Source organism: Acomys minous (assembly GCF_964271855.1).
Source record: "Acomys minous genome assembly, chromosome: 14".
Lineage (NCBI taxonomy): Eukaryota > Metazoa > Chordata > Mammalia > Rodentia > Muridae > Acomys > Acomys minous.
The window spans coordinates 75234149-75250316 of NC_140496.1; the positions used below are offsets into that span (position 1 = coordinate 75234149).

The 16168-nt window shown below is 38.5% G+C and overlaps 1 protein-coding gene and 1 long non-coding RNA gene across 3 annotated transcripts in view; one reads left to right on the plus strand and one right to left on the minus strand.

The window, feature by feature from the left end:
• The window catches only part of DPYD (dihydropyrimidine dehydrogenase), an 867929-nt gene that overhangs the window by 796763 nt on the left and 54998 nt on the right, over positions 1-16168 (plus strand). The window lies entirely within an intron of this gene.
• LOC311582607 overlaps positions 13288-16168 on the minus strand; it is a 30956-nt gene continuing 28075 nt past the window's right edge. The window contains exon 4 of the long non-coding RNA XR_014774161.1: positions 13288-13597. This is a non-coding gene — a long non-coding RNA (uncharacterized lncRNA). The remainder of the gene's footprint in view (positions 13598-16168) is intronic.

Consider the following 16168-nt stretch of genomic DNA (forward strand, 5'->3'; position numbering starts at 1 on the left):
ACATCTTCTCCTATTTACAGTGCACACTTGCCCCACCGTCACCACCAGCACCACAACCTGTGCCAAACTAACAAATCCGTGAATATCACACTTCTCTCAATGTCACCCAATCTTAGCTGGCAGTGGAAAGGTCTAATGTTTTGCTAAATTCAGTGAAGGAACTGGTGCTCTTCTGACAGTCGTGTAGGGTGAAGAAAATGTGCTTTGTAAGAAAAGATAGCTCATCTGAGGATGCTTCACTTGGCACTCCTCCCTGCTGTCTGCAGTTGCAGTGATGGACACAGGTAGTCTGCCTTTCTGATCTGGCCAGGCCCAGGATAGCATGGGACCAGAGCTGCTGTTTTTCTGTGACTCCAGCGGCATGTGTATAAAGAACACGGCCATAAAAGGGATACCAAGGAAAACTCTTAACATCCTTTGCTACCCTGCGGAACCTTTAATTTTGTTCATTTGTAATAGAAAGGGGAGCAGCCCACCTGACAAAAGTGTCCAGGTAATCAAAACCCAGTTGTCTTTAGGATGGAGATGGTAGCACTTGCTTTCCATTCTTCCAAGGCTGCTGATGCAGGGACGGGCTGCTAATACAATAGCCGTGCCAAATGAACTCTTTCTGTGCAACGACCAGATAACTTCCAATTCTTTTAGTTTTGGGGCCACATTTTCCCCTCCATTAATTGAGTGCGTTTGTTCCCTGATATGTCTGGAACTAAGAATTCAGCTTACTTCATATACCATTTAATAGAGTTACAGTTGGTTGCCCAGAGTGTAAAAGTCTTTTTCTCCCTTTGTGTGAGGCTGGAGGGGGGGGGCACTTGTGTATACATCTGAAGAAATGAAGCATGGGTGTGTGTCATCCTTTTACTTAAAAAAAAAGTGATTTGAATTATCAAAGACGTAAAAGTCAGAGAACTTCCCCCCCATGGTCTGACACTGAACCCTTGTCTCTGCTAGGTGTTTACTTTATAAGGAAAGATACCTACATGGTTGAGGACCAGCAGATTATGGTGGTGGTACAGATATGCAGAGTTGGGTCATAGTAAAAGATTAGTTAATACTGACTGGTGAACAGTTTTTTTTGGATGACAGAGATTATACCTTTATTAGGAATCATTCTCTCTCTGCTTAGATTCTGACAAAATGAAATTTCCAAGAGAATAAAAAAAAAAGAATATTTCAAAAATGAGTTGTAAAATTCATTTTGAAAATCCCTTTTGCTTTCAAATTTGACTCCCTTCAGAACTAAAAGTGTGAGATAATGAAAAGATAAATGGCTCATTGGTGGGTGTGATAAAAATTTCTTATGTCTAAAAGGAACTTTTTTAAAAAAGCTGTAAGTGTGCTTGGCAAATTAAATTGTGAGAACCTTCATGTAGAAAGAGATGAGGATTGTACCTACTGTAGAGGCCGACAGAGTCACTAGAAGAGGCTCAACATAATTGGAACAGCTGTGGAAAATGGCACAGTTTTCATTCAAATATCTGAACTCACTCTTCCCTGAGGTTTCTTTACAGCTACAAACAAGAGACTTGGACATCCCAATCAGTGCTAATTAGTAGTCATCAAGTCACTTTTCAGGATTCATTCACTTTGAAGCCTAAAGAACTTTTCTAACTGGTTGAAGGTACACCCCACTTCTGATACAAAATGGTTTCACTGGAAGTACTTAAAAGTATGCCTTTTTTTTTTTTTTCAAAAATACCTAGGCTTCAAAAGTAACTTATTTTTTAAAATAAATATAGTACGTGTTAGATTGGTGAAGGAGGTGTTCATACAAGCTACTGCATGAGTGTGGAAGTCAGAAGATACCTTTGTGGATCCTGGAGATTAAACATATATATACTCAGGCTTGTCAGTAAATGCCTTTATCTGTTAAGCCTTCTTGATGATCTAGCTATTATAAATTGTGTCAAAAATGAGGTTCCTATGGACAGAGGGGAATAATACCTGGATGATGTGCATGCATTACAGACATTTTGGCAAGCAGAATTTCTATTTCTTTTCTAGATTTTATCCATTCCCTGTAATGAAAGTGCATCTTACTACATTGACAATGACTAAAAATGAAAGCAGTAACTTTAGAAAGTTCGGTGCGAGTTTCTGAAGAACTATAGATCAAAAGTTCCCTCAAAACAGCCTTAGAAGGGCCTCGTTTAAATCAATCAAAACCATCCAAGTTCCAAAAAGCATGGCCAGAAAGAATATGAAGAACTTCATTATTTAGATTACTGAATAAATTAATTTAATTAAGCTAGAAAAATAAAGCTGAAGAAAAAATACTGTATTCTTTCTTTTTAACAAAAATCATTAAAGGAGTATACACAGCTTTGATAAAGAAATCATTTTCTAAGTCTGGCAGGTAAAGGAAAGTGATGTGTACCATTTAGAACTGACAGCCATGTGTCTCCCTAAGAATGGGATGCTAAGAAAAGAATTTTAAAAAATCTCTGCAGCCTCTTCTCTTCTTTTCATTTCCTTTATTTGGTCTTTGAGAAACGGATACTTATGCATGTGCCTAATTTTACACACCATATGAAGGAATCCACTTTCCTTTTGCTTCCTTAGTGTTTCTTTAAAATGTACTCATCAGAATCCCCAAGACAGTTTTTCACATGTAGCAGTGAAATATTTGGTGAAGTCCTTAACTGAAAATAAGATTTCCTTTTCCTCACTGTGCAGTGTGGATTACTTGCTCTAAGGAAATAGTTGGGTTTTTTGTTTGTTTGTTTGGTTGGTTTTTTGTTTTGTTTTGTTTTTTTGGTTTTTGGTTTTTGGTTTTTTTTTTTGCTGTGCTCCTTGAGTACAAGTTTGGATCGACAGAATGATCTAAGCCAAGTCTATCTCAATACAGTGTCATTTCCTTCACTCTCCAAATTTCTATCTTTCTACCTTCTATCATGATCAGGCTCAAAGTAAGAACTTTTAAACATGTCCAAGTGTAAGTTAGTGTGCTGTACTCCACATACCCAAGCAAAGATGAATACAGGATACCTCACTGCGCTGACAATTGAACTTGGACTTATCCTGGGCTGTTGCTCCGTGTGGTTTGGGTAGGAGGTTGTAGATAGTAGTACAGCTACTTAACAAACCCTCTGTGGACGTGTGCTATGACATACTGCATAGAATCCAGTTAACACAACATAGCTACAGGATGAGGACTCTATTTTAAATACTTAGGACTAGAATACAAGGTTGTTTAATTGCTGATTTTTCAAATTTTGAGTCATTTAAAGATGCATCATGATAAATTTTTTTTGGGGGGGAAGTAGGATCCAAGTTTAAATATTATATCCATTTATTCCTGAAATATGGAGCCCAAAGGCAATTTTATACTCAATGAACTCAGGGCTTCCTTCCTGCTACTCCAATGCCATTGAACAACATGCCAGCCCTAATATTGTACATCACTTCAAGTAATCCTGTGAACTGGATAAATTTGATGGTGTTAAAAAAAATGTATGTGTGACATTGTGTCAGTGCTCAAAATGTTCTAGAGATTGAAGCATTTTGGAGTCCAGTGCTTTCCTATCAGGACTGTGCAGCCTGCATGTAATCCTACAAGTTATGCTTTGACGTTAGGAATACATCAGTGAGAGGAATGGGAAGGAGTGGGAGAGAGCAGAAAGCCCCATAGAATGCATACTTCAGTGACAGGGATAACCATGAATAACAGCGATAATAATTGATTGAGTGTGGGTGGTAAGGGCCATGTGGAATGGTTAAGTAGTCAAGGCAGGGAGTTCAAAAGCACAGGGTCGCAAGACATATAGAAAGCTGCAGCTACACATCTCATCAGAAGGTGACTTTAGGAGAAGTGTGAAAGATATGGTAAGCCATGCAGACACCCACGAGGCAAGAGTTTTAGGCAGAAGGAACAGCCAAAGTGAACACCCAAAGGATTAGCAAGACCTATGGATGAAGTGGAGTAGGTCATGGAGAGAGGGAAGTCAGTAGGGAGCAAGGGTATTCATCCTCTTACCCCTGGCTGGTCCTCTCTTGCTCCAAACTCATTAGACTTCCCTTGTACAAATCTTGCCAGGCATCTTCCAAGCTGTCCTGGTGAGTCGGAGTCGCCAGAGTGAAGATGCAAGCCGCAATCCTACGTGAAGTAACACTTCAAAATTGTTACTCCTCCCCATTTCTTTTTCTTTCTTTTCTTTTCTTTTTTCTTTTTTCTTTTCTTTTTTTTTTTCAGTTACAACGACAAGGTTCACATGAATAATTCTCCCTGTGAGATGTTCACCCACCTAATGAGAGGCGGAATGTACATCAGTCTCCCTTAAATTTGTTTTGGTGGTATGACACATGCAGAAAAATTTTAATTACTGGGGAATGTCTTTTACCAAATACTCTTCAGAATAAACCAGAAACATCTTAATTCTCTCTCAAAAATCACTATATCTTCTAGCTTTGGGATTTAAAAAAAACCTGAGGTTTTTTTCCTTTGTCCCTTTCAAGCATAAGAACATATGTAGATTATAATAAATCTACTGTAAGTGAAAACCAACCCTCCTGCCTTGCAGCGTTCTGTGCTTGTCAGCAGTAAACCCTATAGCTGCAGCAGAGAAAAACACAGACGTTGTAGGTCTCTCTGATGGTCCCATTCCCTCTTTCACCCCACGTCTCTTCATGCTCTTACTTCCAATTGCTTCAGACCGATGGGAAAAGAGGGGATGTGGAAGCTAAAACATGCTTGCCTGGTGGTCTTATGGTTTAGAATAGCAATCAACCCTAGCACAGGGGAGATGTGGTATGTAGTAGTACTTTTGTTTCTTAAATGATGTTTTTGTGAGATCTTCAAGGACTCTTTGGCTACACCATTTGTCCCTGGTCCAGCAATTTATTACTCAAGCTTCCTTCTACCAGGACCACCTTTGTCTGTCTGAAATGTGAGTGACCTTATTGTAGTAGCTTTCTACGCACTCTCCGAAACTTGCGGTTAGGATCTGCCTTGATATGCATACATCTATCAGCTATTCAGCCAGAAGCACCTATCCCACAGTCCTTTCGTTTCCAAGCCAAACAGTGGCTTCTTTTCTTTCTTTCATCTTCCACTGGTTACACACCCACACACCAAAGGACATGTCTATGTACCTCACTCCACAACTGTCCCAAGAAAGCATATTTTGTCAAGTAGCACACAAGTAGCTCAGAATTAAATCTATCAATCTCCTTTTTGGGTAAACATCTCACTCTTGACGGTTTCTACAGTGACTTCTATCACTTGGCTTGGGCAAGGGAAACAACAATTCTACAAGCAACACAGGGAAAGCACATCCCTTCTCTCAGCTAATAGTAAATTGTTTTGTCTCCAATATCCTTTGTGCCTCTCTATAGACAGTATACTGTAGAGCAAGGGTGAGTATGAGCAGCAGGGCAGTGCTGCAGGCCTACAGAACAAATATCCAAGTCATATCTTCCCAAATCCTGGACAATCCTCTTTGGACACAAGGCAATTCTCCAGCTTTTCGTCCAATGCAGTGCTATTAATGTAGCACCTGTGATGTGTTCTCAGGCTCCATCTTTACCTTCTATTTGTTATTGGTAAGCTTAAGAAAATATGTCCAGGGCATAAACACATGGCAGTGTGGTAATGACATTACAAACAGAGATTTAGTGATGGATAGAGAAATTTTAATGGAAGTTCATGATCTTAAAAATTTCAGAGGTAAGTCCGAGACTTTTGCCTTGGTCCTTTCTTCATTTTTCTGTTGTGTATCTAGAAGAAAATATTAAGTTTTCTGTAATGTTTTATTTTTTCTTTAAAAGATTGATCTTTTAGGTCCTGGATCAGATGGAAAAATGCTTGCTTCACAGACATGAGACCCTGAGTTTAGGTCTCTAGCATCCACACTAAAACAAACAAACAGAACAAAGCAATCTGGGTATGGTAGTGTGTGCCTGTGATTCAAGTGCTAGGGAAATGGCTAACCCACCTAGCTGAATATCAGAGATTCATGTTCATTAAGAGAGTAAGTTTGGAAAGGAGTCATTGATAGAGACACATGGTATTGACTTCTAGCCTCCACACAACACATGTGCTGGCACGTATGTGCATACTTCCAAAGATCCAGTTTGTGAAACTACTTTGAGGACGAATAACACTTTTAAATTTTATGTCTTGCTTCTCAGAAAAATTAATAATATTTAGCAATTGTCTAAAACTCTCATTTTCTTGATCCTCATCTGGGTTTTATGAAGGAACTCCCACTTCAGCATCGGAGATGAGGGGAAAGTGATCCAAGGCACCCGAACTTGCTTGCGAGTGATGAACTTATCTTGAAAAGGGTCACTATTCGGGTAGCAAACTGTCTCTGTTATCTTCTCATTTGGAAAGATACTAACCTGCACTCCTGATATACTCATATGATCAATTTTATTCCTTTTCAAGTCTCTGATGAGGCTGAAGACCAGATAGTTTAGATTTACAATTAAGCTTACAATTAAGCTTAGTTAATTATAGGTTAAGATGTTTTTAGGTCTAGATATATGTTTTAAGTTGGAAAGGACAAGATGTGATGGAGATTGATTTACATTCAGAATATTAGATACACCAAGATAGGAAAGGTGCTTTCTTCAGGGCTGTCAAATCCAAATGGCCAAAACACTAAGAATTTAACATTTATATAATTCCTGATTGTGTCATAGTTCTTCTTGCTATTGTTAGTTTATTGTATATATGTCTAATAATATAAATATATAGGTAAAAATAACAAATGTTTAATAATAAACATTAAAAAAGAAAAGATCAGCACAGGATCCACAGAACACCCAATTTAGTTATTGTAGGAAGTCAAACTATGTCTTGGATAAGATTTGTGAATCCTGAAACTCTAAGAAAAATAGGAAATTCTGAATTTTCTGCTTCTCCTTTCACAGAATGTTTGTCCCATTATAGAATTCGTGAAGCATCAGCATGGCATCTCACTCATGCACGTTGATGAGTCACATTTGCCATGCAGAGGCCTTTGTCGAGCGAGTGCACGTAACCAGGTTAGCAGTGTGGCAAACATCAGTGCACACTCACTACTGCTGCTGTGAAGTAATGCAGGAACAGTCAAAAGAGCACTTGGCTCTCTGAGTCCCTGGAAAACACATGGCCTAATTAGCAGACACCAACTTGAGTGACTTCTCCAGAGACTCCCAATTAGCTAAGCCTCTAGCCCAGCAGCATTAACGCTTTCCTCTTATTAGTTCACATATATACATGCGTCCACACACACAAATATATGTCAAATCAATACAGGTTCTCAACACTTTGTCACCCTAGAAGCCAGCATATTTGAATATTTTCTAAGAGTAAAATGCAAAAAAAAAGTAGTGCTGTTTATTAAGCAAATAATTTCAGAAGAAACATGCAGCCCAATTTGCTCTGCAAGTCCCAAGCTCACAAGCCATATCCTGCTGTTTTCAGTAACTTCTATTTATACCTCTACCCCGATAAACTCACTATGCTCCCTACTGCTTAGGAGTAGAACTGGCACAGTGTGGCACAACACAACACATCCTGGTATCCTCTCGAGGTTTCTGTCTAGCCATATGCTATCTTTCAGAATGCTTGTTGAACAACGCTGTTTGTCTCCCCTTGGTCACCAATGCCAGAGTAAATCTGTGGAGTCCTGCTGGCAGGAGAAATGGCCTTCAATCGGCAACAACAAACAAGTTCCTGATTACTGACCCTACCATCTGTCCTGGTTTGCACATGGCACACAGAGGAGCAGGATTCTGCAGGGCCAGACTTAGTGTGCAGCAGACATCTATCTCTTGGTCAGGTCAGCTTCAGTATCTATACTGCATCTGTGCCTAGCCAGACACCTGGCTAACTTCTTCTACTGGAGAATGGGTGGCGGGGCACTGACCAAAAACAAAAGCAAAAGCAAACAAGCAAAACTTTAAAGTTCTACTGCTAATAAGATGTGTTCTCTAAAACATGCTAGATCAGGGGTACATGCATGGTGGAGATGTTAGTCTTCCTTTGACAAATGAAGAAGTGGATTATACCTCATTTTTATTTAAGCATGTTCCAACTAAGACCGCCCTCCCTGCCAGCATTGACACTGACAGGAGCATTGTCAGATTGGTTAATTATCATCCCTTTGAAAACATCATGCGCAGTACTTCAAGATACTCCCAGGATGAAGTCATGGCTTCCTCAAAGATCATTTCTAAGATGCTGATGGCCCTACTATGTGCTTTGCCATTGCAGTCTTACTCTGAATGGGTTTATCCCTTGCAGTATACTTTGAGTGCTCAGAATATTAATTTTAGTGACAAGGATTAAAAAAAAAAAAAGACTGCTCTCAAAACAGCAGTATTAAAGTAAGCATGTCAAGAGCACACTATGAAAATACTGAGATGCAGACCTGGCGAGTATTCCTGAATTGTAGTATGTTATCCTCTCAGATCATGTCTTTGAGAAATGCAGAATATTAGTCAATGATATGTTTTCTCAGCTTCCAGGACTAATCATGGCTTTCCAGAAAGCTTGTAACATTGAATACTGCTGTGACAGTGGGAAGTCTCTGGGGGAAAAACATCATTCAGGTGGAAACTTCAAATCCACAAAAGATGTATCAATCTGGCCAGAATTCCATGACATACCTGCCCAAAGTCTTTCTCAGGAAGAATGTAAACACCCCTATTATTATCTACCCCCAAAGGAAAGCATGTGTCTAAACACCAATAGGACTGTGTGATGTGGCCCTAGAGAATCTGAGTACTAAATGTGGGGCCTACTGCTCATTTTCTTTAAAATAAGGACAATTAATGGCATTCTCATTGAAGGATAGTTGTGTCAATTATGTGCAAGAAGCACTTTGAGTGAAGGGCACAGCATAGGTGGTGCTCAGGATTCACTCAGTCTGTGCCACGATTCCTAACACTGTTAAAGCTCTGAGTTTTATGAATGGAGATTCTGATTTAAGGCCATGGAGAATAGACAGGTTATTCCTATGGTATGGAAACAGAAAGTGGATAGATAGAAGAGAGTGTGCCGAGCTTGGTCTTAGCTTCATAAGCATTCAATATGTCAGCTCTGTAAGTCATATAAGCTCTCCCTGGACATTGACTCGAGGGTATGAAATGAAAAAGATGAAATCCGGCACAGTCCTTTCTGATGTAAAGACTAGTGCTTTTGGACATACTCTCCCTTGATTTGGAGGTAATAGCTCATGTTTGTTTTGTAGAGCAATTTGAAACAGCAGAATGACTTTCTCGGGCATTGTTCACCTGTTAGCTGATTTTTTAAAAAGCAAGCTCATTCTTTTAAAAAAAAAATCCTCTTTTCAAAGCTAATCACTCAAATTAGCTGTAGAGTGCAGATGCGTGAAGGATCCCGACAATATAAGGCAAGGAATCCCATCCCGCTATAGAACCTTGAAATCCAGTCATAAAGATAAAATTTGGAATTTTGAAATTAGTAAAAATTAACTAACTATAATACTAAATTTAAAATTGACTCATAGGTCCACATAAGAAAGACAAATGATACATATCTCATTGGTGCTCCTATGTGTCTTTTACAATCGCTATAGATTTTCAAATACTTAAAGCAATACTGCTTTTAAGACTTAAACCTATTTTGGGAGTCTCTTAGGAAGTAAGAATCAAGTGCATATGAAATCAAAGCTAAATCATATTACTAAAATAGGGCAAGTATAGTGCTAAACTTTTTGGTAGCCAAGCAGGCAAAGAACTCATATACTTCCAGATATGCAAGTTCCTCATAAAAGGCAAGATACAGAATACTGGAGAAATTGTCTTGCATAGACCCTTGTTTATTTGAAGTTACGTGTAGTGCCAAGATCTTGTATCTTGTGAAATGTACAAAAATGTCTTTTAAGTAATTTTACTGAAATTAGTTAACTCAACTCAATAGGAGTATGCGTAGTTAAAGCTAAGCTAATAAACTCTCCGAGCACTCCTGAGAGAGTGCAGTGGTCAGAGGAACTCAGAAAGATGGTGACTTAAACTGCATTTCTAGCTTAATGTTTAAAACATCGACTATATCCGGAATATTTATGTGTGTATGTGTGTGTGTGTGTGTGTGTGCACGTATGTGTGTGTGCATGTGCGTGTGTACGTGTATGTGGGGGGGTGGGGGGTTTGTATGTGTGGGTGTGTTCCTGTGGGAATGTGGAGCACTGTATGCAAGTGTCTATGAGAAAACATGTGGAGACCAGACGGTAAAATAGGATGTCATTTTCTGTTATTTTCAACAGAGTTCAACTTAAAGGTGACAATTTTCTAAGACAAGGTTAATCTATGTCATTGTTAAGCCTAGGGCCACTGATAAAAAGGAACTTTATATCTGCCAGAATCCTATGTCAAATGTGAACCTCAATAGCAAATGCCTCCTCATATTTTAACATTGAGCCAAATGTTCACCTTCCCTAAGGAAGGCACCATCACTGCTTTTGTCAATCTTCCACAGAAAGTATGTGAAATAGCAGAAATAATAGTCCTTTGATCCTTTTGAAAGCCCCGGGGCATTGTTACTAATAATTATTGCTAATGAGTATTATTACTGTCATTTTGCTTAGGAGGGCAGGTCACTATCTCTGATTTCCTGCCCGTTGAGAAGAGAGCGGAGAGTGAGTCCCACAGTCCGACTGCAGGATCCACGCTCACCCTTCAACAGATGATACAGAAGTCCCCTTATTTTAAACAGACAATTACCAAAGGAAAAAGAAATGTCTGTGGCTTGTGGTTAACGAGGTTTATTTTTTTTATTTTGGAACCAGAGTCATAACTGTCTAAATGTTGAAAAGGATATTCTTCCTACTGTATTTAAATTTCATGCCAGCTCAGAGCCAACCCTTGTAACCCCTGACTGGCCAAAATTCTTTATCAGGACGATAAAGAAATAAGTCTAAATAGATTATAGTGGCCCACACTTGGCCATAAGATATGTTAGGACGTATGTAGATGAAAAGTACATCTTCAATTGATGTTGGAAAAATTAATATAACACCAAATGAGGAGTTTTTTAAGTAAAATGTGCCATATGGTAGTATATTATAACTACACAGAAAACATTAAATGTATCATACACTAAAACAAATCTACAAACATTAGTTACATGTAAAAAGCAAACTGTAACAGGTATAAGGAAGTTAAAACTAAATGTTTTTATCAGCAGCTCTAGGAACCTATTTTAAATTTAAAAAGAGAGAGAGAGAGAGAGAGAAATCCACATAGATTTCTCTACCAAAAAAAAAAAAAAAAAGAAAAGAAAGAAAAGAAAAGAAAAGAAAAAAAAGATGTAAGTTCAAACAGAAAACACAAGGGAAAAATACTATGCTTTTAATGTTGAAAAGCAATTGAAAAGAAAAACAGGATTAACAAATTGATTTATCTTCATACACTATAAAATCTAGGTACATATGTGACTCAAAGTTTGAAAGGTTAGCAATGGATTTGGGAAAATAATATAAGTGTGGAAGAATTATTGTTTTATTTGTTAGGGATTAAAACAAGTTAAAAATACTTTAGTATATATAGAAACAAACAATTCACAAAACAAGAAAAAAGTTTCATAGTAGAGAAAAAGAAACAAATTTCAATCTCTCAAGCTTTGAAATGCTTAAAGGAATATTGATGCCCTACTACTCCAATTATATTCATAAGTTTAAAAAAATTCACGTAGTCCTGCAGCAAATGGTGTAGCAAATGAGCTCAAAAGAACTCCTGTAATTTAAAATTTTTTGAATTAATTTTGAATAAATTCTCCAAAATGCACACTTTACAGACACATGTCAATCAAGGAGTAGCGATATAGATCAATGCCAGTGCTGGTCTACAGTGAGCAAGGCCCTGGGTTCCATCGCCAGCACTAAAAGCCAACAGCGCCCCCTCTCACTGCTTAAGAATCAAACAGCAATCCCTCTGCAAACAGGGAAGTGACATGGGGAAAGTTGGTTAAATTACGGTACGTCCACAGAACGTGACATTTTACTGGCCCAGGCAGCGATCTAGAATGCTCTACGTGATAAAATGTGAAAAGAGCAAACACACTGAGGAAGTGACCGCACAGGAAGGGACGGAGGAGGACAAGAACTGCCCAGGGCTTGTGCAGGGATTCGTTTATGGTTAGCTTTTGCTTTCCTACTTGTCCAATTCTTGATGGTTCTTTTACCTTTATAATTGAAAAACATAGATCATTTAAAAAATAATCATATTTTCTCTTTCATATACAGGTACAGACCTGTGAGGAATTCTTCCATTACATTCATTTCCTAACCTGGGATTTATGCTCTGGCTGTGTTTAATCACTAGGGAATGCATTAGAGTAATGAATTGGAAGATAGAGTGTTTTTTTTTTATTGATAGGAGCATTTATGTATCACTTAAGGAAAAAAATATTAGTATTCCACATTTTATTATTATTGCTGTTGTTGTTGTTGTTATTATTATTATTATTATTATTATTATTATTATTATTATTATTATGCCAAATACTAAGTCAAGATTTCACTGCTACTGGAAACATCAGTACTAATCTGAATCACCTAAGTAGTGCTAAAATATTAGAAGGTCTGATGGTGGTTGGTTTTGTTTTTACTTAGTTGTTTTTTTTGCTTGTTTTTTTAATCTCTCACTTACATACATATGATATGAGTGTACGTACCAGGTGAACAAATGAACATATATGCGGGGTCACACATACATGTGCACAGATATGCATATCAAGGTTCAATCAACGGTTGATGTCAGGAGTCTTCCTCCATCATGCTCTGTCTTATTCACTGAGGGAGAACGTCTCAGTTCAGCCAAGAACTCATCAATACAGCTAGACCAGCAATCCAGCTTGCTCCTGGTTCCCTGTCTCTGCCTCTCCTGGATGTATAGGTAGGCAGAGATGCCCACCTAACATTTGTAAGAGTTACAGAAATCTGAACTCTAGCCTCATGCCTGTGCATAAGCACCTTAACCAATGAGCCACTTCCAACCTTTGTTCAGTTGTTTGGGTTTTTTTTTGTTTGTTTGTTTGTTTGTTTTTTTAGCTTACATTTTCTTAGACTTCTTTTGTATTGCCATTGTGTTTACGTTTAAAGGCTGGGTAATTGTGACTGTCACGGAAATCTTTTTAAACACATGCTAAATTACAGGTACCTTAGCAACCATATATCTTCATTTAAAAATCACTGTAGTAAAATAAAAGAGGTTTTTTTTTTTAGGTTTTATTATGTAAAAGAATATAATGAAATCACTTTAGACAATGCAGTGACTTGATAGCCCATGGCCTTGCCCAGTTGTTGGAATGAAATGCTCTGTTCATGATTTGCTTCCTGTAGAACCAAGGTCTCAGGTCATGTCACCTCCCATTGTTCAGGAATCTCAGCTTTGAGGGCCACAGCAGGGGCACCTTGGTGTCACCTCTGTATTGAGCCACCTGTGATAAGGTCAGGTAGGCTGACATTTGTGCGCTCCAGTTTCTTCAGATCCTATGAGCACACAAATGGCGGTCTCTCTTCAACCTCCACTACTCTTGACCTTCTCGGTGTAATTCAGTTGTCTTGCTCTGACATATACCAGGGAGCAGCAAGGTGTGATCCTTAACCTTCTTCTCATGCGCATCCCATGGTACTACCCTTCCCTCCTGTGGAGGTAAGAGAGATGTGATTGCCTTTTCTGTAACAACTCCCTGCTCAAAATAGATAATACAGCAATGCCCAGATATTGTTACATGCATGAAAACTACCATTCTCTTTCCAAATGATCTTCTATATAGGACCAGAGCAGGGACATACAGAGCATGCATTTCCTCACACTTGTTATCAAAGTACTTATGAAGCATGACTCGCTAAGGATAAATGGAGGCTAAAAATGAATAGTGGTATGTCTTGGTATCCAACTTTGATCAAAAGTTTGAGTTTTTCTCTGCCAGAGGTTCTTCAAAACACACTGGATTCCATTAGAAAACCCTTAGGAACTATATAACATGAATGTTTCACCTATTTGTACAAAATAGAATTACTGGCATTTTCTTTATTTGCTTACTTATTTATTTTCAGGCCTTGATCATATCTAAAACTTCTAACTGTCACTTTTTATAAATAACTAAAAATCTTGATAGGCATAAAATATGGAGATGATAGATAATCAGAGAAATATAATACAGGAGAGTAGAAATTAAAGTGAAACAATTAAAATAAGATACAATGGAGTTTTTGCTAAGTAGATACCAAAAGTGATTAACTACACAGTAGGAGTAGATAGCATATCCTTAACACCAAACATGTTTAAAGATGAATCTGAACCAACTAAAAATTGGTGTAAAAGTAGAGACATCATATGTGCACTTCCCACAACCTATAGAGAAGCAACCAGAAGTTAAGTATAAATCCATCTTTTAGCAGTCCTTCCCAAAACACCTGATGTCCTTACCAAGAAGATATTTTGTTCTAGAGTCATCTCTCTGACATGAATGAAATAACAAATTTCACACTGTAACATTTAGAATTGTAACAATTGGGAAATGTTCCCAAAGGATCATTCACGTAAACATATCTCTAAAGATATGAGTCAAATTTATCCCAAGGAGAAGTAAAATTAAGAGAATTCATAAAGGTGAATCATTTAGATACTCCCCTTAAATATGTTTTGACCCGCATTGAGTGGCTAGTAGCCTGAGAGTAACCTCACTAACCTTCACTGAAACATTCCCCAATGTTGCTGAGTGATCCTAACCTTTGTATTTAATGCCTTAATAATGTGTCTGTTAGAGAGTATGGGACATCTAGAAAAGCCAGTAGATGGGCCAGGAGAAACTTCAGGAATAGAACATTCTGTACAAGGATGACTCAGGGTCTGTCATAAACACAGTCCAGACAGTGTTGAAGATGTTGATAGTGAAATGAAGACACAAGTCATTGAACACAATGGGAATTTAAATTACTAACTATAAGAAAAAGTTGAGTGTTCTATATTAATAGGTACAATGCCACTACAGCCCCTGGAGAGGGCAGAGAGATGATCTCCAACTGGAGAACTCCAAGAATGCATCCGGGAGTCACAGTTTGACAGAGAAACTGTGTTTCAGAGGGTGATGAGGCCCAAGGCAATTGAGATGGAATGGAAGTTACAGAAAGCAGGGATGCATTCAGTCGTATGTGGGGCAGGTCCATGCACAGGGAAGCTACATGGTGAATTCAGGTCCGGGTTGTGAAGACGGACTAATCCAAGCATGTAATCAGGTACCAGCTACATGGGAAGAAAAGGGATTCTTGCCCCCCTTAATAGGCTTTTTAAGGCATTCTGGAAGTAATAGTGATCTTGTTGAAGGCATGTTGGAAGGCAATTTGGATAAGAAAGGCTAGAGTTGAAAGAGACAGATTCAGTTGTCATAAATCGTATGAGATAATTCACACAATCAAACTAGTGACTAGTGATGTAGATGAAGGAGAAATGTGGGTAGAATAGAATCAGGAAGAGGAGGGACATTAGCCACCTACAGAGAGACAACAAGTAATCAGATGCCTTACTGTGGTATCTTGTCTGAGTCCACACAATTGTTAAATCAGTGTTAAACGGTGACAAGGAAAGCAGTGGGGAATATGGACGATGTTGAGAATTTGAATCTCAGGGTTGGGGTGATGGCTCAGAGGATAAAGACCTGAGTTTGTGTTCTCAACATGCACCTAAAGCAGAATCTGGTTATATACATGCCCAATCCACTGCAATCCAGCTATAACATCCTGTCATCTGTTGCTGCCCAAAACAAGAGACCAAGTCTCAAACAAAGTGAAAGGAAAGACCACCACCTAGGGATATCCTAGAACCTGAACACATGAGCAGTTGAACAACCATACTTACACACACACACACACACACACACACACACACACATGCACGCACACACACCACACCCCTCACACACAATCCTGTTTTCCAAATATTATGATGAATGAACAGCTCCCCCAAGAATTACAGTTGCTACCTCTACCCTGAACAAAGTCTGATCTGAGTGGGTGCCAGCAGGGCAGAGAGTGAAACAGCATTTTGTTTAAAATCCCACTCCTCCATCTACCCTCATAGGTTCTCTTTCTGTCCTTCTCAATTAAAGTGACTCTATGATACGTGGAGTAAAAATAGTTACAGCAACTTGTGAATTTAATCTTCCAGAATAAACAACAACAGCAACAACAACAACAACAAAAAACCTGAGTCG